The following is a 24254-nucleotide window of genomic DNA, read 5'->3' on the forward strand; positions in this document are numbered from 1 at the left end:
ATATTGAAGCCAAGAATATCTCCAAGAGCTGGTGTTTCCATTGGGAGCCGAAATCAAAGCATGTATTTCTAGTCAGTGCTTTCCAACAAATGCAAAAGATGATTTCCAAAACCTAAGAGGAAATGCAGAACAGTTTCCCCATGTGCCTTGGCATCTGCTTATCTCAGACATCCAGGGGCTGAGCTTCATGACTGACAGATACTCATGCCTTTAGTGTCTTCAGCTGCCCCTATGGCTTTTTTTTTATTCCTAGAGTGACCAGCACATTCTTTCTCCCCCACCAGGACTGATGATTCAACTTGGGACTCATATATGGGAGCCAAGTCCTTTACCACTAATCTATACTTCCTCATATTCCCAACTCTTACTGCTGATTGATGACTGATTAATTGATCTATTCATTTCGCTTTGAAATAGATGCCCCTACACTAACTGCCCAGCCTGTCCTCATCTTGGTGCCACCCCCCTCCCCCGCTTCAGCATCCAGAGCAGCTGGGATTACGTACATGAGCCAGGCTTCTCCAACACTCCCTAACCACTGTACCACCTTGATTCCTCATTAGCAAAGTCTGTGTCCACACAGCAAGGCAGACATCACAAAGTGGGTTCCCCTCCTATGCCCAGCTCTGCCACCAACTGGTACATGGCATGGGAAAGCAAGGTTCCTGAAAAAGCAAGGTTCCTCTGACCCAAGCTCTTCACTTGCAAAAGGCCAGGATTATACCAGAAACATTTTTGTCTCTCACTAACCTCATACTCCATCACACAAGGTACCACTAGAAACCAAGCTAAATTGCCTGGGTTCCAGATTACACGGCAATAGCTACATTTTAATAAATCCTGCTATCAACGTGTTTACATGTTGTGTGTCTCGTGTGCATTAAATCAGAGCACAGACTGTGCCCTCAACAAATTGGGTCTTTAAACTTTCCCAGATGTTTAGATTCCAAATAAACAGTAGTAGGCAGTTTGAAAATCCCAACAGAAAGTCATCCCTGGTGGGGAGGAGCCGCGCTTCCTAAACCACAGGCTGCACAGAGACTCCTCAACAGTTTCGAGCCAGGCAGCCCCAGCCTAGACAGCACAGGGCGGTCTGCAGAGCCCGGCGTGCACCCCAGGGCAATCCAGGCTGTGTGCAGTCTGAAGAGGTAGATAAGCCCAAGATATATGATCTGCTTTCCTGCCAAGGGCAATTTGCTTGACAGACCTCCTGCTTATAAAATCTAAGGCATTCTTCGCAGTATTAAAAAGTTTGGGGCTTTGTAAGTGAACTGTATCTGCAATGGGAAGGGAAAAACAAAATTGAACAATTTGCTTCTCCAAAGGACGAGGCAGGGAATAAGTACAGTTTATAAATTTCCACGGTAAAGGAAATGAAAATCACTGGGCGTTTGCAGAGTCTGGTCCCCTGTGTACATGTGTGTAAGTGTGGATTTTGTGCTTTAGGCCTCTTGATACTCTCACTTTTAAGATGCATGTCTTATAATTGTTCTAAAAGGTATCAACAATCACAGTCTTCCTGATCATCCAATGCCCCTAAGAGGCTTGCTCGATGCTATGGCTGACAAGCACGGATCAGAATCAGTGATTTCCAGCTGAGTTCAATTTGGTGAAGCTATTCTAAAATGCTCTGGGCTTCTTCCATCTCCCAACTCCAGATTCCTTTGATATCAGGTTTTAAGCGACTTTATTAGCATTTATGCTAAAGTAGTGTCAGGGTGATAATTTTCTCAAAACTAATCAGTAATCCCAACAAGTATCAAAATCAAAACAGAATACGTTGCCATTTATTTTTAGATGATTTTAAAGTCATTTGGAAAAATTAACCATTAGATCAACTAACTTTCAAATGAGGGTGATAACGAGGTGAATGACAATTAAAATTATTAGAATGATATGCCTGTGGCCATTAAATGACAGCAAATCTAGACTGAAAGATAGAACAAAATCCAAACTTCAGAACGAGCTTTACTATGTTTCCAGTGCCAAAGCTGGCGCCTCACAAATGAAAGGAAAATAAAAAACATTATCTTATAACTGGTCTTAGAATAATTTGCTAGAGATTAATTGAAATGATCTGCATCCTTAAACTATATCTCTGCACCTCAGTTAAATCAAACAGCATGAGGAATTAAGCATTCTTTACAAATGAAAATAGAAACGGCAAAAGAAGGCATGGCAGTATGTGGCCTGAGAGGAAGAGGAACTTGTTACACTCACATCCAAGGGTAGAAATTGCAAAGGGGAACCATAAGTAAAGCTGACCTTTAATAAACATCGTTACTCTCCTATGTCATAAGAATATGCCAGCTGTGATTTTAAAACACAATAAATTGAGGGAAATATGTGCTTTGCGTCTGGGTGATGAGAGTGTACTCTCGCCATGTGCAGAACCCATCACGCTCAGGGGTGAGAGGGAGATAAGAAATGGAGGCTAAAGAAACCAGAATATACTACACATGCGTGTGAAATTTTCAAAGAACAGAGCAAGGCTATGTGCAAAACACTACTCAACAGGCAAAAGGATGGACTGATAACTCATAGTCAAAGAATGAAGATGGCTAACAGGAAAAAATGCACCATCACTAGTACCTGAAGGTAAGTTAAAAGGATACATTTTAGCCTGCAAAATGAGCTAAGTCCATCTTGAGACACAGTGTTGCTGTGAGGTGGAGCCTCCTCTGCTGAGGGGGAGGTGGAACTGCCGCCTAAGGAGTCACCAGCATGACCTCTTTGCACTGTTCATTAAAAAAGAATAAAAAGACACTCAGATGCCTAAATTAGAGGTGGTTTAGGAAAATGAGGGCCCATAGTGAAGATGAGTCTGATGGATAGGGTGAGAATGAATTTTTATTATTCAGGGAAATAGTTTGGGGATGATGTTCACTGCAAATAAAATTCAAAAATAAGAATCCACATATGAGTTCAACAACTTGTTCAAATGCCTTTAAAAATATACAAGGGAACAATGCCAAAAGAAAGGGAACAACTTCTTCATGGTGAGATTATGATTGATTCTTTTTTTTTCCTGTGTCTTTAAATTTTTATGTTCTAAACATATTTCCTAAAATGAATTTTCAGTACCAGGTTTTGGAAGAAACAGCAAAATTAAAATATGTGCATGCATATACATGACAATGAAAAATCCTGTTGAACTTTCATCCACAGGGTCTAGCCTTGAATTTTTTTTCCAGGAGTAGGGCTGGATTATGCTAATCCATCAACTCCCTGGGGACATACTTGACCTTTGGCCTATAGATGCAAACTCTAGCTACACAGCAGGATGTAGGAGTCTAAAGCTTAGCTCTTAAACTTTAGTAGACTGCTCTTTCCAGTGCTTAGGTGAGCAGAATGGCTCTGGTTCCCACACGACAGCTCTAAACCTATTAGGTATCAAGACCCTAAGTGCTCACTGGCCAGCAGTTTACATATAAGAATGAAAATGTATGGTGTCGTTTCTATATGCTCCCAAACGCTCAATCACACACTTGAAAAGGATGTGCTAACACAACATAAAAATTATGCTTCCATTGTTCAAATTTCAACCAGCTACAACATCAAGGTTTTTCTCTCTATGTTAGTCGATTAGAGCTCCAATTTCTTATGTGAACTAAAATAAATAAATAAATAAAATCACTTCAGCTTTTTAGGCAGCTTAGCTGAATGTTTCCTGTCTTCATTTGGTGCTAAGATATACACATGTGTTTTTCTAAGGAGTATGACATCCAGGGTTGTGGCAGGTTGGGGCTGGCACAAAGGAATCTGCAGAGACAGTCCCACTTACCGCTCCTCAGTCTACCCAGAGACACCCCACCGGGTAGTAATGTACATACCCAGAAATCACCCTTACAACCTTACCAGTGTGCCACAGACTGGTGGCTATTTTTAAGTACCATCACATGAACAAATGACTTAATTAAATATATTTCACGAGATAATAGCCTCTTAAGAGAAAACAGAAAAATATCAGAGGATAAAAACAACATTTACCACAACAGTAAAAGCTGGGGTGTAGGTTAATATTGATTGGTAGCTTGACGGTAACCAGGCTCACCAAAGAGGAGCTTGTAGGCACCGCGTGAAGTATCTTGATTGTCTTGAACTGGGCTACAACATTCCATGGGCTGGGATCCTAGACTGAGCAAAAAGGGGAAAAGTGAACTGAACAGCAGTGTTCATTGCTCTCAGTCTGTGGGTGTAGTGTGATCTCACACCCTTGCCACGGTGACATCCTTACCGTGACAGACTGAGCCTTCAAGCTGTGAGCCAAAATAAACCTTCCCTTCCTCTAAAGGGAACTTGTCAGAGCATTTTATTACAACCACACAAGTAACTACGCCAATTAGCTATGATGAAATACACCTGAGTCCGAGCTACTCAGCAAGCTGAGGCAGGAGGATGGCTTGAGTTAGGAGTTCAGGGTCAATCTGAGCAACCCAGTAAAACCCATCTCAAATACAAAAGAAAATATCCAAAAAGCCTTAAAAACAAGCTGCTTTATACCAAAAATATAAATCCTATGAAGCAAGTCTCTGGAAAGAATAGAATTCTAACTTCTCAATGTTTTCACCTAAATGGATAGATAAAGTCACGCTCAGTTTGAGTCTGGCTGTCCAGGGAAGCAAGTGTAAACGTTTATGGATCCAAACCAATAGCTTTCCTAATGGAAAAAGATCCACCCTCTCTCCCCATGTGTGTCTACAACTGTGTAACGTGTTCTCCCCTCCGGGAACAAGACAATAACCACAGGTATTTATCACCTTTTCTAGCTTCTTAAGAGTTCTAAAACTTGATCTCAGAGAATGTTAGGGTAACATAAACTTTTTGTGTAAAAAGCTAAAATAAAATAAATTACTGCCACATGATGTTACTCAATCTCCAGATGATATGACAGCTAGTCCCAGGGTAACGGCCAGCTAGTTGGAGCTCGGCAGTGTGAGAAGGCTTTGGCAGCCTGGCTGTGCAGCAGGCTATCGTTTAACACAGGCAATTATGCACCAGGCATAATCAGTCACCATCTAATAATCTGACACTTGCACGTTCAATGTTGCTGCTACAGCGCTGAGTCCAAGTCAGCTTCCATAATATTTTGTAGCAATGTGAAAATTAGATAAAAGTCCAAAGCTCTATTGAAGTTCTAACACAACAGTGAGGTGCTGTGTCTATAATAAACTAACAGTGCACATGGCCAATGAGGTTGACTGAGGCGAGGCTTTCTCACTGCAGCTGGTACCTCCGAGAGCGCATGGTAGGGTCATGGGTACCTCGGGCAGAACAGTCAATGAGGAGCTCAGAGCTCTGGTCCTGACTCTGAAGCCCAGAGCAGACTATAGGTAAGTCACTTAAATTATTCCTTGTTTAGGGGTGGGTGGGAGGTCAAACCCAGGGCTTCAAGCATGCTAGTCTTAGATTCTAACACTGAGTTACATCCCCGGCCCCTCAATCTGTGTTCTACCCTCAGAGTCTCCTCCTGCTTATATCAAGAACAGTAGCAGTGGCAATAATGATCGTTCTCAGAGGATGGAGAGGCTTCTTGTCTTGCCAGATGTTTACTGTCAACTAATTTCTATAGCGGTCATATGTGACAGATGTCTTTTGTTTGCCTTCTAATTCCGTGTGTGTGCACGAGTGCATGCATGTGTGTGTGTGCGTGTGTGTCTGCAAGTGTGTGTAATCACACATACCACAGCATACATGTGTATATGAGTTCTGCCCCAGATACCAGCCCTCCCCTTCCACCTTGTTTGAGGTAGGGATGCTCACGTCATGATGTGTGCAACAGGCTAGTTGGCCACGGATCTTTCTGTCTCTGCCTCCTATCTTGCATTGGAACACTAGGATGCTGGGCATGTTCTGTCACATCCCTGTTTACATGGTCCCCAGGGATCTAGACTCAGGTCCTCATGCTTGCAATAGAAGCATTTAACCTGCTGAATCAGTCCCTGACCCCTGCTAACTTATATATCGAAAATATTGAAGTTCACCAAACTTAAGTATCTGAGCTAGATGACGTAACCAACAAAGACTGCAGCTACCATCCTTCCCTAGTGTTGTGTGGCTCTGGAGGTCATGTGACAATAAAACCACACTTTATAGCTCCCTGTGAATAATCTCGGAGGGTAGGACGGCAAAGAGCTTCTGCATCGCTGTAAATTCTGAATTACTCCTTAGCTATTTCAACCATAAAACAAAGCTTGTGAATTCTGTAAGAAAACAAAATAAAACAAATTACTCACTATGTAATTAACATCAATCAGCAACCAGCCAAGTTCTCAGTTCTACTCAATCACTTCTGGGCATGTTATTATTTGAGTTAGTATTTATTGTGTTATACTCCATTATTTGAATTTTCAAGTTGCGGGACCTTAGCTTTTTCTGATTTGATCCAAATGCTAAAATGGATCAGCAGCTCCAGTGCCCCCGGGTGCTCTGTGAGAGAGAAGCAATCAGGGTGTATCCTGAGCCTGACTGCTGAGCTGAACTGACTTTCCATGAGAGAACTCAGCCCCAACGAAATGAACTCACGAGCTGGACTGATGACCTGTACCCGTCTGGCTTGTGCAATGGACAAGTAACATCTAATTTTCTAAAAAATAAAAAGTTTTGAGTTATTTATTTTTCTTTTTTCTTGTATGAATGTGTTGCCCACTCATCCGGAAGTGTGTGTCGAGCGTGCCTGGTGTCCATGGGTGCCAGACAAGAGTGCCAGGTCTCCTGGATCTGGAGTTACCAGCTGGCTCTGAGCCTCTATGCAGGTGTTGGGAATCGAACACAGCTCCTCTAGAAGGACAGAAAGTCTTCCTAACTGCTGAGCCTTCTCACCAGCCACAACGTCTATCTTTTAAATCATGACATATTGATTCCATAGCTTCTAAAAGTCTGTATATGTGACATTCTGTTGTTCTGTGAAATGTTGAAGACAGCCCTACCTTGACTGCGGAATCTTTAAGGTTTTTGATGGCAATAGAAACAGAGCGACTTCAGCAGGGTTGGAGGTCCCATGTGGAGTTTAATGTGGCTGCAGAGAGAAAAAACTCACAAGCTGAGGATGTATGATATAGATATCAGGAAGGGAAGCTCAGCTGGGGTGATGCTTAGCATCGAGGATGTACAGAGACCTGCTATGCAGTAAAAAGCCTATGGTAGCGTCTCCTTACTTCCCTCCCTCTAACCACCATATTTTTACAGCCGCCTTTGCTTTTGATGGAGTTGTAGGCCTAATGGATACCATGTTGCAAAGTTTGGAAGCTGAAAAGCTACACTGGGCCTCTGTCATTAAAACAACAACAAACATCCACAACTCAATTGTCTCAAGTTCAAGTGATCTTATAAACCAACGCAGCTCTACTCCCTGGAGCCAATGATATCACTTGCTAGACCCGTCTCATAAATCACTTGGTCAGGCTTAATCTCCACTTGCACAGTATTATTTAGCACCTCATACGTTCTGGTCCCTCTTTAGAGCAATCCATTCATTAGACATCGTCCCATCTGCTAAGTCAGGCTTACACTACGATCCTCATTTTTCACATGAAGAAAGAAAATGGCAAAGGCGTCTTGGCAGAAATGTGTTTCAGATCTGTGTATCTTGGGCTTAGTGCTCAGCTCTGTTTCTAAAGAATATTGTCTACATGTTTTCCGTGCTATAAAAATAATAATATAGGAACGACAAGGACGACGATGGGCGGAGGACTTGGTGCAGAGAACATGAATAGGTCAGCGGCCACTACGGAGAAGCGGACACTCCAGATCTGAGACACTGGCTAGACGCAGCAGGTTAGGAGGCACCAGTGACTTTGATAAGAGACCGTGCTGTTGGACAGGACACTGAGCAGTCACTGAAGTCAGTGAAGAGACACAGATCGCTCTTCTGAGTGCAGTTGTGAGAAGAGACTCAGAGGATTCGCTCAGGACGCCTTAACAGGCGTTCCACAGACTCAAACTCTCAGCATCTTTTAAATTTTTATTTAAAATTTTGCCTTTTTGCACAATACTGTATCTTTATTTATTTTTATTCTCTCTCTATCTGTGTGTATGTGCATCTGTGTGTGTGTGTTCTTGCTCACTTGAGTGTGGACACATCTGTGAAGGTCAAAGGACCACGTCAAGCTTTGGGCTTCACCTTTCACTTTGAATGACACTTTTAGTGTCTGCTGCTGCATTCTCCATGTCACCTTCCTGAGAGCTTCAGGGACTTTCCCTGTCTCCACCTCCCATCTTGCTGTGGCAGTGATGGGATTCCAGATGTGCACTACCATGTCAGCTGTACCTGGATGCTGGCGATCTGAACTTGGGCTGTCCTTACGCTTTTGTAGTAAGTGCTTTGCTCTCAGGGACGTCTTGTTCATCACTTCTAAGGTGGTAATTTTTACATTGCAGTACACGATCTCCTTCACAAAAACCATCCTGCTACTGTGCTGCTGACTGGCTCCCTGAAGAACCATATTATATGGTAGCATCTCCCTAAACACACAGAGGTGATGTGGGCTAGCCTATGGCATAACCTGCTAGCCTCAGATTCAGCCCAGTGAGACACCGAGGGCTCGATGCAGAATTTGTCTAAACGAATGGAGGAATACCCAACAACAAAGTAAGATAAAATAAGATTACATAGTTCCCAAGCACAGGGCTGGTTCACAGTCACACACCAATATTTTTTTTTCATTTAAAACCTTCATATACACAAAATGCTGCATTGCTATGTACTAGATATACAAATAGCAAGATCCCCTTACTGCCGTCCTTTATGAATAGAGTAAAATAACTGCTGGTGGCGAAAACAGGAAGACAAATAAAAAGATGGGGCTGAGGGACGGTTCCGGCTAAGAGCACTTTTTTCAGAGGACCTGACTTTGGATCTCAGCATCCACATCATGTGACTCACAACTGCCTGGGATCCAACACCCTCTTCTAGCCTCTGGGTGCACATGCATGCACCCTTGCGCATGCTCACACGCGCGCGAACACACACACACACACACACACACACACACACACACACTTCTTCACACAGACAGACACACGTAAAACAAATTAAAGATGAAATAACTGTTTTGAAAGCAGCTGGTGTTCTTTGTTATTCTGTTCATAATAAAACCTCTTCTTCTTTAAGACCTCATCTCTCTAGGCTCCTCTGTTGCAATCATCAACTCACTGAATTTTTTTTTTCAAATCAATATCTCTTCAATAAACAGGCTTCTTCCTATTGTCCCTGCTGCGTTTTAATTTAATGATTGTTTCCCGCCTAGGACTTCAAGAGCTTCCTAACATTCTAGGCCCGTTGCAATCCACACTATTGGTAACTTGCCATCCAGCTACCAGGCCAGATGGACCCATTTCCGAGCTTGGTTTCAGGCAGCGTCTCCTCTGCAATTTCTCTGCATTTCCCCTACACTCACACCTTTCTCGTCGCCATCATACCCTCTCAGTTGCACCATCTTCCTTCACAATCCACACCAAGAATCATCTTCTTCCTGGAAGCTGCCCTTTTCAGCCAGGATGATGTTTCTCGTCTCTGGCTTCCTTGGACCAAAATGTCATACGCCATTCTCCACACATTCCCTCTCTGAACCTTCTTAGGTTCTCCTGCAACACGGACCACCATGGTATGGCTCTGGAGCTCAGCTGGGCAAACACCTGGCCCGAGCGCACATCTGGAAAGACACGTGTAATGGACTTGGGGAAAAAGTACTTCTTATTTGTGTCTGCAAGCCAGAGATGGATAAAGCAGTGGCTTTTGTTTACTTCACGCCTGTCCATTTCACACCTGAGTCCTGTTTTCAAGATGAGAAGAACTCAGAGAAGATTCCCAAGATTACAGAGAGACCTCTCACCTCTAACGATACCAGTTCCTTGCTCAAAAGCACAGTCGTAGAAAACCTGCTAGAACAATTACTTTATTTGATGATTAAAGTTATTGACTATTACCTAAAGCAGGGTTTTGGACCTACCTTTTATCTAATAAAATACTATTGAAGAAATCATATTCAGGGTTCATAAGAAATAGAGATCATGTAACAGTATCGTTCAAGTGTGTCCTCTGAACTCATTTCTCCATCTGGTGTGTATTGGTCGTGTGCTATGAGCTGAGCCCTGTGTTCAGAGTCATTTTCTTCTTTCACTTCATTAGTATTGATGTGGCCTCAGAAAGTGGGAAGTAAACCCTGGTGACCAAAGTTCTCTGAAGTAGGCTCCGATGACTTCTAACTCCCAGTTATGTCAGCCTCTTTCCAATGACTTCTTTCCTTGTCTGTTTATTAAGTTTTGAGGGATGGGGAGTTGGGCTATTTATGCATAACTGTAAGCCCAGTACTCAGGACCTTGAAGCAGGAGGATTATGATTTGATACCATCATAAGCTACGCAGTGAGACCCTGTCACAAATAATATATAACAAGTGGAGGAATTCAACTTGCTAAATATTTATCAAGGGTCCAGTATCCTTAAATACAGTTATAGAAATGTTGTATTGGGGTTTAATAACCATGGTCACCATAGGCATGGCTGAAGTATGTCAATAAAATATTTTGAAGTCGTATGTACCATGAAAAATGGCATAATGAATGAAAAATTGAAAAATAAAAGAGGTTAACACTACATATTATGTGGAATATTTGCCATTAATATTTCAAGATATGCAGCATCCAGCTCAAGAAATAGAAAAAAATAGCATCAAAAAATAAATAAAAACAGACAGACAGAAAAGAAGAAGGGAAGGAAGGAAGGATAGAAGGAAGGAAGGAAAGGAGGGCATTCCTGACTTCTAATAAGAATCTGTAAATGTTTTAAAGTTGTTCAACTTATTAGGTAAGTTTGAAGACAATTTCATCTTCAAGAAACATCAACAGGGATTAATTTACAGCCTTAAAGCTATTTTCAGAATATGGTAACAATAAACATTATATACAAATATATGGTATGCCCTCCTCAGCCAAAAAGTGTGAGGAGTCTGCTTGTCTTGCTGTCTCTCCAAATGATTCTGATAAACAGACTTAGCCTGCCTTTCTCCTTCAAAGGACAGCAATGGTATGTAGCTAATGTCTTCTGAGTCAATAATGCAGTTGACTTCTTTAACAGGTGGAGAAGTGACATAGGCAGAGTGATGACTTCATCTTCTGCTGTCAGCCAGGATGGATGCTGAAACTGGGGATGATTGGAGCCAGAGAGACAAGGGAACGACTGTGCCTATAATACAGGTGTGAGAGGACAGGGGCTAATATTAAGCTGGTAACTGTGGAAACAGGGAGAAGGGCTGGTCAGAGAGACATTGAGGGCGCATAATAAATTCCAGAGGCTATATTAGTAGATGCCAGAAGACAAGGTTTCCTAGAATTGAATCCCAACACTCATAAACTCTGGTATGTTCCCTTAGCCCACAAAGCAGAACAGAAATCTCTCTCTCTCTCTCTCTCTCTCTCTCTCTCTCTCTCTCTTTCTTCCCTGTGTATGTACACATACACATCTCTGTGTGCATAGTACGTGTGTGTGTTGTGTGCATGTATGGTGTGTGTGTGTGTGTGTGCGTGTGCGTGTGTGTGTGTTTGTGGTACTTTTTCCTCCCCAAGAGACCAAAGCCATAGCATGGTACCAACAGTTTTATACCACATACACACAGAACCATTTCTACATTTCTACTAACAGAGAAGTTTTGAAGATGTACTTTTTAAGTTTTTCACTTTTTTAGGTAGAATCCAAAGTATAAGCCTTGTAACTCTAGAATCTTTATTCCAAAATGAGACACAGGGTACTTTGTTTCCATCAAGAGTTCATAAAATTAAAATCAGTGGGACTGCCCACGTAGGTTTTTGGAGAGTGCAATAGCTTCCCACCACACATGCCATTCCTAACCTACAAAACCCAGCCGTGCCGTCCCATAGGCCTCTGCCTGGAAGCTAGTACATGGTGCCAAAACACGCAGTGTATAGGTAGCTGAGGAGAGGATAAGACCACCAGACATGTTTCCACATGTGATCTGGGCCAAGCTTTCCAATGAGACCTCCAGAGCATACGCTGCTCTTGCAGAGGACCTGAGTTCATTGCCCAGCACCAACATCATGCAACTCACAACTACCTGCAATTCCAGTTCCATGTACCCAATATCCTCTTAATGCCTCGATGGGCACCCGCACTCATATGCACATACATGCACACAAACAAACATACACACAAAAATAAATCTCTTATAAAATAAAAATAAAATTCACCACTATATATACCATGGATTTAAAATGCAAACATTATTTATTCTCTTTGGTCCTTTCACAAACAATATAAGCAAGTCATTACTCATGGCCCAACTCTGCCAGATATATACTTATTTAATCATTAAAATTAAAGACTTACAGGTATGTATGCGTATATGTTGTAGGAGGTTGCTTGTTCATTTCCCAGCCTCCCAGCCTCCCAAATAATAACACAGAAACTATATGATTTGCAATACTGTTTGGCCAATAGTTTAAGCATATTTCTGGCTAACTCTTATATCCTAAACTAACCCATCTCCATTAACCTGTGTATCGCCACGAGGCTGTGGCTTACCAGGTAAAGTTCCGTCCCCAGCATGTCTCCAGCAGGGCAGGGCTACATGGTTTCTCCTGACTCTGCCTTCTTTCTCCCAGAATTCAGTTTAGTTTTTCCACGTAAGCTCTGTCCTATCAATAGGCCAAGGCAGTTTCTTTATTCATTAACCAATATAAGCAACACATATACAGAAGGACTTCCCACATCAATGTATAGATATGTATGTTTTGTGAACCACATTTATGTGCAATAGCATGTGTATGCAATGGCATGTGTGTGACATTAGTGTGTGTGTGTATGTGACAGTGTGTATGACAACATGCATGTTTATGTATGTTTGACAGAGTGTGCATCTGACAGTGTGTGAGTGTGTGTATATATATGTGTGTGTGTGTATGTATGTTTGTGTGTGTGGCTCTGCTTATGTGACAATGTGTGTGTATATGTGTGTGTAGAGCATGTTTGTATGTGCATGTAGCTATGTTTTCACTGACCAGCACACTAGCCACCTTGGTGTGTGTCCTAATTAGCTTCAGTTACCAATGTGATGCATCCTAGAATCATCTAAGGGAGTCTCAATTTGGGGACTGCCCAGGTTAGATTGGCCTGTGGCCATATATGAGAGGAACCGTCCTACTTGTTGATTAAGACAGAAGGGCTCATCCCACTGTGAGCAGAACCATTCCCTGGGCAAGGCGATCTGTGCTGAGCATTAGCCAAGCTAAGGAAGATAGCTGAGCATGAATTTGGAGGCAAGCCGGACACAGAACGGCTGAAGCTTGCTCTATTCTAGCCTAGCCTGGACAGAAGTCCTAAGCTCCAGAAGAAACCTTCGCTCAAAGCATTAGACAGCGAGTGATTACAAGAGACCCCAACACTCTCTTCTGAGATCCAGCGGCATACACACAGGCACTTACACAACATATACACACATGTGCACACACGTGCTCAGACACATACACTCACATAAAGCAACAAACAAACAAGAATTCTCAAGAATGTTCAAACAAATCTCTTTTCATGTGCAAATTATGTGATACATCCACATATATTAATATAGTGTGGTATTTGAATGTTACATACATTTGCATGTATTTATATGGCCACATACAGGTCCTAATGTGTGCATATATGATTTGGTTTACATGCACTTAATATATGTAAATGGTAATATGTAAATGTATATGAAATCTCTGTTTAAAATAGAAATTTTATCCCTCAGGAGAACACTGATACATTCATCTATATTGTATTTTATTAATATTGTATTGTATTAACATCAAATTCTGATTTGTGTCTATTAAGGGTATTACTCAGCCAGTTCTGAATGGGAAAACATGTTGTGTAAACCAAAACAAGCCCTGCTGTTTATCAGCAAACTATAAATGCTGCATTTAGAAGGGGTGGAAGGGAAGAGCCCAGGACCAACTTAATAGTAGCTCTCAGTGTTTTCAGAGGTCAGCTCTGACCACACAGGCAGGTCTACTTTTACAAGACTGACCTCAGTGAGTCCAAGAGTTAATTTTTAATGTCCCTTCAAGGAAAATGAATTTTTAAAAAATTCCATTCATTTCTTAAAAAAAATGTGGGTTTCTTTGCCCTCTAATCTCAAGATTTTATTTCTTCCTTCCTTCCTTCCTTTCTTTCTTCGTTCTCTCTCTGTCTCTCTCTCTTTCTCTCTCTGTCTCTCTCTGTCTGAGAACAACCATATATATGTGGAAAAGAAGACCACATATGACAACCACTCTGAGCAGTTCACCTCTCCTCCCTCACCCACTAACGTCTCCTGCCACCCTGCTTTCCCCACAGGGATGCTAGCTGACCCCTCCCTGAAGAACCATCTCAAATTACCATAAAGGTTTCCTGGCCCCACAGGCCCATGGCTCCTATTCTGCTAACCTGTCTGAAGAGCTATTTAGTCATTAGATAACAATGGCATCTCTACCTACCTACAGCAAAACTGAACCAATGTGCTAGGCACTTATTTTCTGTACTATTTCACTAGAATATACATAAATACCTAAAGAAATTTGGTCAAATCTTTACACTTTGAAAAGATACAGGCCTCTTCTGAAAACCTGAATGAACACACTGTCTTATATGCCACTCATCTTCACTTATATTCCAGCATCATTAGAGTTGGACTTACACATAAAGACCCCGTCAAACAATGGCAAAAACAATGTGTACATTGTCAGCACATTTGTCCTTCGTTTCAGGTCTAGACAGCAATGTCTGGACTGAAGTTCAAGGACAGGTTACAACAGACAGAGTCACTTGGTGGCGGAAGGATCACTTCTGGTACATCAGTCATCGACTTCCCCAGGAAAATTAAAGGTGAATACATGTTAAAGTAATGGCCTGGAGCAGCTGCAGAGCTGGTTTAGTCAGTGTTTGCCCCATGAGCTAAGACTAGACCCCCTGCAGCCATGTAAAAAGCCAGATGTGGTGACATATACCTGTAATCCCAGCACTCGGGGGGAAAAGATAGAGGGATCCCTGGGTCTCACCAGTCAACCAATCTTGTCAATGAGCAAGCACTCTAAATATGAGCTGAAGAGCAATTGAGGAAGACACCCAACATCAGCCTCTAGCGTACACATACATGTGTACACATGTGCATATACACCACTACACACATGCACATCCTCTCATGCGTACATGCTCATACAACAAACAGGTAAATAAATGAAGAAAGCCCCAGTTCTTTTCCCTATCTTGGCAGCTTGCTTCTGGCCCTTCGGAGATGCTGGCTGTCTTTCTGGTGGTGACAGAAACCCTGCTGATCTCCTCACCGAGCCCCAAGGATATAGAATGGCTCCAGAAGCATTGTGAGAAGCCAGAGGGCTGAGAACAAATGTCAAGGCAAACATAGCTGGAAAGATGTCAACTGAGGCTGAGGGAAGGTGTCCCAAAACCTTTCTCATGACCAGATCATAAAACAACTTGCAGGTATTTGAAATGGCTTTCTGGCCCTTTTCCGCCCTCAGTCTCTCATTCCAGGAAAGAAAATAGACAGTTACCCATAAGCAAAGGTGGCTGTAGGCTTTTGTAGGCAAAGATGAGTCCTGGATTGCCTGTTGTCTGGGCCCAGAAATGATAAGTCCGCCTGAGAATGGCCAAGATTATTGAGACCCTGAACTGGAAGGGAGACATGTGATTTTCTTCCAGACCCACACCAAAGCCCAAATAATTTGGGCAAAGTAGGTAGCCATTTCCTTAAGTATGTACTGGGAAATATTCAAGAGGACCTTGCCAGCAAACATGTCCTTCCAAGTGGTGTAGCGCTAGCCATTCGCCCATTAGAAAACACCCTTGTTCTCCCAGAGCCCGTGGTCCAAACTCTCTCCTTGCTCCTATCCCACCATGTGCTTCTGTTCTACAGAACATCTCTCAAGAGACCACTCTGTAGCTGGATGCGGCCAGTGCAAAGTGTGGGAAGGGAGGAGGTCGGGCAGGAGGGCTACAGAGAAAAGGCAAGGTGAATCGAGGCAATGAGAGATGGCCTTTCTGATTCAGCCAGCAAGCTATTCTGCAGAGGAGAGAAAGGAAGCCAAGGATGAGCAAGCAACTTTCCCCAGGTCTTAAAGCCAGCAAGAATGAATCCTGATAGCAGGATGACGGATTTCATTCTCTTCACCTCTCAGCACAACTAAAACAAAACAAAACAAAACAAAAAAAAAATGCCATCTGCTTTTCACAGTGATGAGAATGTAAAGCAGTTTTGGTAAAGCATCCAAACCGGGGCCGTCAGACCAAAGCACCCAATAAATAGCACCTAGAGTTACCAAATTAATAACACAGCCCTATTGCTGAGTCCCCAGACTGCATCCCTGTTCCAGCCAGACCTGCAAAGGGACTTCCAAGACCCAGCTGTCCCTGGAGAGCTCTCCCATTCACCGTAATTTCCCGAGCTGCCTCGTTTTCTTTCTCTGTTGATGCGAATAGAATGCTCCATTGGGAAGGAGGTATATACCTCAGGTATGGGAAGAAAAGAGCCATCGTCTTTATCGTTCAGGAATTCGTGGGTTAGCTTTGCACCCCCCGAGAACACATTTTTCTTTTCAGTGCAAGCCTTGAGCTGAGAGTGGGGTTGCTCACGGGGAGTGTGCTGGCAAAGGCAGCCTTCCTGCAGGAAATGTGGCACTCGTGACAAAGGCCTTGTGAAATCCACACTAGCTTTCTCACCCATGACTGCAGCCGGCTTGTGGCCAAGGGAAGCCCAGCAGCTCAGGAGTCTCCAGAGCTGCTGTGAAAGCAGACGACAACCTGCCAGCCCTTGGTGACCCCCTCTTTGCCGGCTTTCAGCCAGATTCGAAGGAAACAAAGACGACAAAAGTCTTGGTACTTAAGAATGTGAGGCACAGATGCCTAATTGCCCATTAGCCCGAATACAAGAAATTAAGATTAGAGACCTCCAAATGTCCTCTGTACATAGAGAAATTACGATAGATCACGGGGCCGGTGAAATGGCTCAGGGGAGAAAGGAACTTGCTTCCAACTCTAAGCACCTGAGTTCAATTCCTGGAAGCCACATGGTAGAAGGAGAGAACCAACTGTCCTCTGACCTCCTCGTGCACACACACACTCACATATACACTAAATTTAAAAAAAAAAAAAATGTTTTTCAAAGAAAGTCAATTGTGATGTTTTAGGGTGGGCTCTATCTATCTGTAGGGACTGCATTTGTCTTCAGAGTTCTGACACTTATACCCAAATTGCCTGTGTAACTGTATAAAAAGCTTTCTTGGAAGAAGGCAACATAATTAACATAACTTTGCTAAATTGACACCATCAACCCCCCCAACAGAGAACTAATTATGCATAAGTATATGGATAAGCAATATCACACTAGGATAATTTACATATTCAATTATTAAATGATTGTCAAAAACAAGGTGTTCAGCCGGACGGTGGTGGCGCACGCCTTTAATCCCAGCACTTGGGAGGCAGAGACAGGCGGATCTCTGTGAGTTCGAGACCAGCCTGGTCTACAGAGCTAGTTCCAGGACAGGCTCCAAAACCACAGAGAAACCCTGTCTCGAAAAACCAAAAAAAAAAAAACAGGGTGGTTTTTAACAAAAACAGTATTGTGTGCTGCATGCTGCTTTTATTAAAACAGTACATTTTTGTGTTGGATAGTTATGAGAATATACACCAAAAATATTAACAGTGGTTTTCTATTGGTATCAGCTTTGTATGTGGCTTGTATGTTTCCTGCTTTTAGATGTGTTATATTTTTATCTACAGTGAATGTGTATTAGTTTTAGAATATGGGAGATTTTGTATAAAGACTATTTTCAAGTTAATTTCAAGATGCATTTATAAACCTTAATTAATCTGCATCCTCCTTTTTGTCATTCTTTTGCAAGTTACTCAGAAGGCCTTGTCAGCACTGATGAGCTGAGTCTGGAGTAGACATGGAGGAGCTGGAGACAGCTAGCTGGAAAAGCACTCCCATGAAGACCAGTTTTCCCCAGTAGCCAAGCAAAAAGGGGAAGATAGGAATCCCAGGGGTTTGCCGGCCAGCCCTTCTAGCCCAATCAGTGAGCTCCAGGTTCTGTAACTGATCTTGTCTCAAAAATAAAAATAAAGTGGAGAATGTTGAGCTGGGTGGTGGTGGCGCACGCCTTTAATCCCAGCACTCGGGAGGCAGAGACCAGGCCAGCCTGGTCTACAAGAGCTAGTTCCAGGACAGGAACCAAAAAAAAAAAAAAGCTACGGAGAAACCCTGTCTCGAAAAAAAAAAAAAAAGTGGAGAATGTCTAGAAAGACACCCAACATTGGCCTCTGCCCTTCACACATATGCATATGCAAACACACAAACATCTACACACACACACACACACACACAATGTCCCCTAGGAATGTCTTCATTGACAAGTCAGGTCAGATAACCATTTCTGAGACCCAGATTCTGGAGGCACGAATGCTAGTCACAGGTAAACTTCAAAGAGAGCAGGGACATTTCTTTTATGAGAAAAGAGGGAGGGAATGGCAGATGGCTAGGTAACTCAAGAGCCACCCAAGCCCTTCTGTAAAGTATGACAGTAAGCCCTCTGCTTCAGCACGGGGATGCTATCATCTGGCCACTTCTAATCCTCACGCTCTGCGGCCAAAGCAATGGGGGAGCAAGTTTCCCATCTCACACCTCACACAAACTGGGTCTTGAAGTCAGTGCAGAGGAGCTTAGAAAAGTCCTCCTTTGACTCCTTGCTAGAAGGTAAACATGATCAAGGCTAAAATGGTAAGCTGCCCAGAGGTTAGTTTGTTGCTAAAATGTCCTGTTGATATGCAGGAGTTGGAAAGTGGAAGATTTGGGGGACTTGGGGTACAGGAAGTATCTACCCTAAGTTTGTTAACCTTCAAAAATAAAATACGCATTGCCCAAGTAAGTTTGAATATCAGGTAAACAACAGTTTTAGTAGTGTCGGTATGGTCCAAATAATACATGTGATATGGTTTAACACACACACACACACACACACACACGCAAAAAGAGAGAAAGAGAGAGAGAGAGAGAGAGAGAGAGAGAGATTTTCTTTGTTCTATGCACACAACCTTAATCCTCAGAAAACGAGGCAGGATCAACCTGCATTAACAAACATCGTATTATCACGTGCAAGTCAGACGATGCACAGACTGAGCGGAGGGGCGGAGGATAGGTAGAGGTTTGGGAAGCCTGGGGTTAAGGACAGAGTCTTCAGGGAGCTAGGGGGATGCCCTTAGATGGAAAGTAAAGTGAGCAGGGCAATGGTAGCACACGCCTTTAATTCCAGCACTTGGGAGGCAGGCACTACATGAGTTCAAGGCCAGCCTGGTCTACAAAAGCTATTTCCAAAGACAGACTCCAAAGCTACAGAGAAACCCTATCTCAAAAGAGAGAAAAACAAAAACAAAAAACAAAACAAAGTAAAGCAATGAGCTACAGAAAGTCTACTGCTCTCTTATTAGAAAACTAGGTCTAATATTGTTCTTTAGAGTTTAATATTGGTCAAACTAATATCACCCTAAAAGCATGAAGTGGGGAGACGCAGGAAGTTTCCAGGACACAGCGTGCATGCACACACAGCCAAGGGACGTGCTAAATGGCAAAGGGTAAACCTCCAAGTGTTGCTGCTGGAGTTGAAGTAAGTGTTGGTCCATTACACAGGGCTTTTCCTACAGCAGGGATTTCAGCACTTCATCTGAACGGCTTGCACCTTGCAAAATTGTTTTCCAGAAAAGGGGCACTGAAAAGATAAACTAATACGCAAAAGTTAAAAAAAAAACTTAATGAAAAAGAGACACGTGTTGATAGCTGGTTCCATGTGACATCAGATGAATGAAAAGCAGAAAAAGGGCCTGCCCATCCTTCCCCAAATGTCCCTCTAAGGCAGCAGAGAGCAGGTTTTGACTGTCCTACACACGTTCAGCAAGCCAAGGCAGGCTCCGACAGCCACTGACAGACATGACCAGAAAGAGGACATTTTTAAGTTGTCCACCAATGATTACCAAAATCTTCTTTTAACAACATAGTTTTGGCCCATCTTAAACACATCTATAAAATAAATAACTGAGTTTGTAATCTCTCTTTCTCTCTCTCTCTCTCTCTCTCTCTCTCTCTCTCTCTCTGTGTGTGTGTGTGTGTGTGTGTGTGTGTGTGTGTGTGTGTATACAGGTACACACCTATGTACCTATGTGCAGGTGTATGTATGTGTGTGTGTGGACATGTGAAATCCACAAGACAATCTCAGATCTCATCCCTCAAGATGCTGCCCAATGAGCTTGACAGACAAATGCCATCTGTCTTTACTAAATCTTCCAGGCAGCCAAGGTGCTGCGGACTCCTCAGACACAGAGCACTCAGGATCCCACTGGCCTGCTTGTCGGCTCCATTTTCTTTAAAATGCTGTAAATAAGAAAGCAGGAAAGACCCCGTATGTGTCACCTTTTCCATATGCAGGCTCATAGCCAGTTTTCCTTCAAGCCAAGTCTGCTTCCATTCAAGCCAGTGAGATGAACTTCCCTTGATGCTCCCTTTGTGTGACCCTGACCAGGTACCACCAGGGACAACAACTCATGAGCAGTCCTAAAATTCATTTTGGAGTCACTTCTAGCTTTAGGAAGTGGTGTCCCCCTTCATGCCCCTCACCCCAGACACCCTACATGGCCTCACCCACCACATTCCTTAGCTCCCATTTGGAGAAGAGTCAGCTAGGAGAAATGGGGTGAAATCTCTCAGGCACAAAAGATGGGGTAAAGAAGCTGCCGACAAGGCTCCACATGTCTGCCTCAGTATTGCTATTTATTGCGCCATGCATGGAGTGTTAGCCAAACATGAAAGCAGTCTCCCACCAGGTCTGGGACAGCCAGAAGGGAACCTCGGCAAAATCATAGCCCGCACGCCACGTGCCGACCACTTACTTCACTTTAGGTCTTGTTAGTACCATAGTTTCCAGCTGGGTAGCAGCCACGGCTGCCTCCCTTCTGCTTTCTCAGCCCTTGCTGGTGGAAGCCTAGTGGTCGGAGGTTGGAGGTGGCGCCATGTAGTGGTTTTCAGCACTGTGCAGCCCAGACTCAGCCTCCCACTCTGTAAGAAAGAACAGCAACGTGCAGCTGGCAAGGGAAACTGTTCCACAGTTAGGGACTGTTGGGAACACTGAGTGAGGGTCTGTCTTCTGCACTCCTATGTGAGTGCTCCCATGTGGGCATCTACACCTAAGGCTGGATGAGGGCGGTATTAAGGGCCGTGTTTCATGATATCTTCATGCCACATACCTACTGGACTATACCTTACTGATGTCAGTTAATTAATTGGCCACAGTTTCTTCTAGTCATTTGAATAGGCACTAATATAAATATTTATCCTCTCTCTCTCTCTCTCAATTGTGGTGGTTTCATACCAAAATCCCTTACACAACTACTTGTAATCTATAGTCATATTTGTAAACCCAGGTCATTATGAGAGATTATTACACTCTGAAAGTGTTGCGATGTTTGGATGTAGAAATAAAAGTCATCATTCTTCGAAATAGGTGCCCGACAGCTTTCTGAAGAATTCGGTTTACGAACTCAAGTCAAAACAAATGAATAGATGTTCCCCTTTTTACTTCTTCTTTTGAGCAACTTTATGACTGAAAAAAAAAAGAAACTCTTACCACAGTGGAAAATACCTCATTTTTCCATTAAAATGCACCCTTGTGCTTCAAGTAACTATGCCATCCCCTGCCCGGTCAGTTACAAGAAGTCTTTCCAAGGAGACAAAGCCAAGGGCTGGGCAAAGGGGTAAAGAGTGAGGAGCTAGAAGGCTGCACCTCGCCAGCACTGCAGCCAGCTAGGGGAGGGGGAGGCTCGGTGCAGCTCAAGGAGGCCTAGTGGAAGGTGAGAACCACTGCTGACCAGACAACCTCCCCTACCACAGATGGGGGGAGGGGACACTTCCCCGACAGTCATTGCATTAGGCAAGACAGGCTGTGTGGAAGCCATGAGGGCCAGATTCGGAGGGCTATAGGTTCACATGCCACTTCATGGCACCAAAAAGAAAGAACACATAGCTTCAACACCCAGCCAAAACTTGGCTTCACAAGAAGAAACCAAAATTACTGATGAAATGAAGACAAATGTTCAACTGGTCGGACGCTGGGATTTTTACAAAGCCCATGGTTTCCACCTCTTCCAATTAAAGTTAGATTTCTCCGCTAGAAGATGGGCTAAAGATGGACAGAGAATTCATGCAGGTTGGCTGATAAACAAAAATGCAAACAAAATTGATGGAAAACTTTGCTCTTTGACGTATTCGTTGTTGCTTACATTTTAACGAGAATCATAGCATCATCAAAGGGAAAGCCGGGAAGCTATGAATACTTCCAGACCTCGTCTCACTCTCAAAAGCTAATATGTCCTTGATTCAAAGTAGGACTCCCTTTTTGTTCATCTTTCCAGTAGGCTTGTGTCTTTCTAAGGACTGGGATAACCCTGTTCACAGCCATTTGCCTACGGACATCTCAAAATGTGCACATGTCCTCCACGAGGGGCAAACGGTGCCATACAAGCGTAGGGGCAGGGGATTTCACCCTCAGTACTTGAACTTTGGTCATTGAAAAGTGCCTTATGGGTAAAGTGTGTGGTCACCCAAGGATGGTCTTTATGGCAGTAAGAAAAAGGAGTGTGTGAGAAGTTTGAGTAATTTAGTTAACAGGCATTGGAGGGTCGTACTGGGAAGTTGGGGTGCGGCTTTGTCCACACAGCTCCTTCTGTAACACTGCACACTACACGTTCCTGGCACAGGAGAAACCATTTCCAAACATACACTCAGGCACACACACAAACAGAGAGAGAGAGAGATGCACAAACACACCCACACACTCATGCATCTAGGCAGCGCTTCCCAAAGGAAATTAACTAAATCTCATCCCATTGGTCCTCGTTGGAGGACATGACACCACACAAGAAAACCCGCCTGAGATGAAAACACCTAAGAAGAAAAGGAGAAGCACAAGTGGGGAGCTGGCCTTCGTGGCTGATGATAGCTTAATCCCCTCGTAACTGGGACTTAATAGAACTTTATTCTCCTTTTTTTCCCACATTCCCAATTCCTGACATTGTAGGCCTATGATAGAAATACAATGGAATGGTGTTATTGAAATCACTTGGCAAAGCTACTCATGAAATCACCTCCCTTGAAATGTAGCAGCTACAAACAGGAAGCGTCCAAGTCCTCTTGGCGCAGTCAAAGAGACGGTGCTAGCTCTGTTCCTGACGTTAACACTATAAACAGGTATGGGGCCCTTTAATTAGGTAGCACTCAACTCAGTCTTTCCCATCTGCCTATGGTGTGTGTGCTGTGTTAAAACCCACATCCCATAAAGTGCCATGCGGCCTATAAAATGTGTTCCAAGTACAGGAAGTGAAGTCATTGTGAGTGCCTACAAACTCCTTTGATATCTAACCAAAACATCATCACCAAACACTGTCCTCCTACTCCCATCATCGTCCACTCTCCTCCAGTGTTTTGACCTTGTCAGAAATAACAATACAAAAGGAATGGCAGATAGGGTTATTTTGGGATCTTTGTAACGGGCAATGGCGGCGAGGGGTTAGAGTTGAGGCGTTTGGCTCTCCGGATTGTATCTACTGAAGCCAACCCTTGCCAACGCCAGTGGTTGCCGGGACTACGCCTTGTGGACCTTCGTATTCACAGTGCAATCGCCAGGCTCCAGACACAGTTGCATGGGTGTTAACACGGAACGTTGAGAGAAAGGGCAATGGTGCTGCGCCCACCTTCTCTAAGGGGCAAGGTGGCTGGAGTTTCCATGCCAAGAGGACATTTACCACTCGCTGCCAGTTATAAAGTTCGCGGAGCTCCAAATAGCCCGTAGCACAGATTCCTTCCACTGCACGCGGTATCATTTCACCTCAGGCAGGCACAAAGGGGTGGATCTGAGAACGTGTGAGGATCCCAAGGACTTTCCAAGCTGAAGGTGTTTAGTGAGGTGAAGAGAATATTAGTGGCTGAGAGTTTCCATCGGAGACATTGGCTAAGCTGGTGGCAGGCGGCTCCATGACGGGAAGGGAGTGGAGAAGAGACACCGGGCTCTTTGCTGTCAATGTCACTAGATAATCTCACACCAACAAAATGCAAAGAAGGGAAACACACATGCACACACATACACACTACTATTACCAACACACCACACAAACAACAACAAAACAACAGTAATTAACAATCACGGATCATCAATATCTCTTTTTTTG

Source organism: Microtus oregoni, unplaced genomic scaffold (assembly GCF_018167655.1).
Source record: "Microtus oregoni isolate MIOR12 unplaced genomic scaffold, Mior012 000047F_ref0000412, whole genome shotgun sequence".
In the NCBI taxonomy this organism is placed as follows: domain Eukaryota; kingdom Metazoa; phylum Chordata; class Mammalia; order Rodentia; family Cricetidae; genus Microtus; species Microtus oregoni.